Source organism: Capsicum annuum, chromosome 1, assembly GCF_002878395.1.
Source record: "Capsicum annuum cultivar UCD-10X-F1 chromosome 1, UCD10Xv1.1, whole genome shotgun sequence".
In the NCBI taxonomy this organism is placed as follows: Eukaryota; Viridiplantae; Streptophyta; class Magnoliopsida; order Solanales; family Solanaceae; genus Capsicum; species Capsicum annuum.
Window position 1 is genome coordinate 158,926,409 of NC_061111.1, and position 1,873 is coordinate 158,928,281.

Consider the following 1,873-nt stretch of genomic DNA (forward strand, 5'->3'; position numbering starts at 1 on the left):
TCAGTTACAGAATAGTATAAATTATGTCACAATCAGTACTCTCAGTCCGTTTCAGAACTCAGTGGAACTTAGTCAATTACAAAACTTAGGAAAACTCAGTAAACTCAGTCTCAGTCCAGTCCAGTCCAGTATACTCAGTTCAGTGTCTTTCAGTTGGAAGTAGGATTCAGCATCGAGCGAGAGCAGGGATGATGGTTTTCCCATCAGATAGGTAGAGTCATTAGTAGCAATCCCTGTACTCCAAAACTGTGTAGCCAACGTAGGATGGGGAGTCACCCATCAGATTAGGCTTAACTACCTTCCAGGGGTCACCCGTCAGATTAGGCTTGGCTCCTCCCAGGTGTTACCCGTTAGTTAGGCTTGGCATCCTGATTTTCTAGTATTAGTACCCGTGGCACGGTATTAGTACCCTTCAAGCTGGGGTTACAGGTTGGACCCCAATCAGTTTAGAGAGGGGTATGTCGGTAGATGATTATCTCCCACAGTTTCAGTCTCAGTTTTAGTCTTCAGTTCAAAACTCAGCTCAATTTTACAAAATCAAGATTGTCAGATACAGTCAATCAGTATCAGTTAGTCAGTGATCAAAATTCAATACTTAGCATAAGAAAAGCTCAGTTACAGTTTATATATATATGCACAGATTGTATTTTCAGTATTTACAGTATTCTCAGATTCTCCACGTACGATCATGTTCAGTTATTCTCATTCAGTCAGTTATACCCTCATTCATATGAACCCTTACATTCAGCCTTACCTCGTCTAGCATACCAGTACATTCCCACATACTGACGCATACTTTTCTACTCTATGATGTTTCATATCATAGGTTCGAATGCTTAGGTTCCCGATCACGCATAGTAGATTCAGGTTCAGCTAGTAGCAGTAGATTTAGCAGTGAGTCCTCATTATTCAAGGATATTATACTATTTCATATTTTCAGTAGATGGAGTTAGTTGGGGGATTGTCCCATTAACTCCACTTTTAGACAAATTCAGTTAGAGGCTTTTCACACTAGTTTTTAGACAATGTTTAGTTTTTATCAGATGTTGTTATTTATCAGTATTTCAGATGTTTTGAACTGTAATACCCTGGGAAATTTTTTGTTGAAATTTTGTGCGTAAACGTGTTGGGTTCTACCTTCTAGAATAAACTATAAATTTTTCGTGTGGAATGTCTTAGATTATGACCCACCATTGCGTAGAGTATCGAATAATATTTCCAACGATATGTGGATCATCCAAAACGGACACTCGAGCGACGAGTTATGAACATTACGATCAAACCATGTATAGTAGTGAACAGTAAAACGTGCAGGAAAAAGTACTGAGGCCTGGCGTATTTTTCTCCAAATTTAAACGATCATAACTTCTTGTACATAATGATCTGGGTGATCTACTATATATCAACAGAAGGCTCTGCGAGTCTTCTTTCCGATGAAATTGGTTTCATCCAATTTTTCTACCAGACCAAAAAGTTATGGTCGATCTACTTCAGTCTATCAAAAGTGAATTTTTGGGTCAATTTCAAATGAGCATAACTCCTCGTACACAATGATCTGGGTGAGATACTATATATCAACGGAAAGATATAAGAGTTCTCTTTCTAATGAAATTAGTTTCATTCAATCTGGATATCGGAGTAAAATGTTATGGTTGATCTACTTCAGACTATCAAAACAGTCCACCAAAGGATAGATTCGAGAATTATTTGATTTTTAGGGGCGTTTTGGTCATTCCCCCTCACCCAAAATCCGTCCAAACCCTATATTAAAGCATATTAAAAGATTTATATATTATATTTCATCAAATTCCCTCAAAAAGAAAACTCTAAGCTCCTACATCCAACTTCAAGAACCTCCAAAGTTCACCATTAA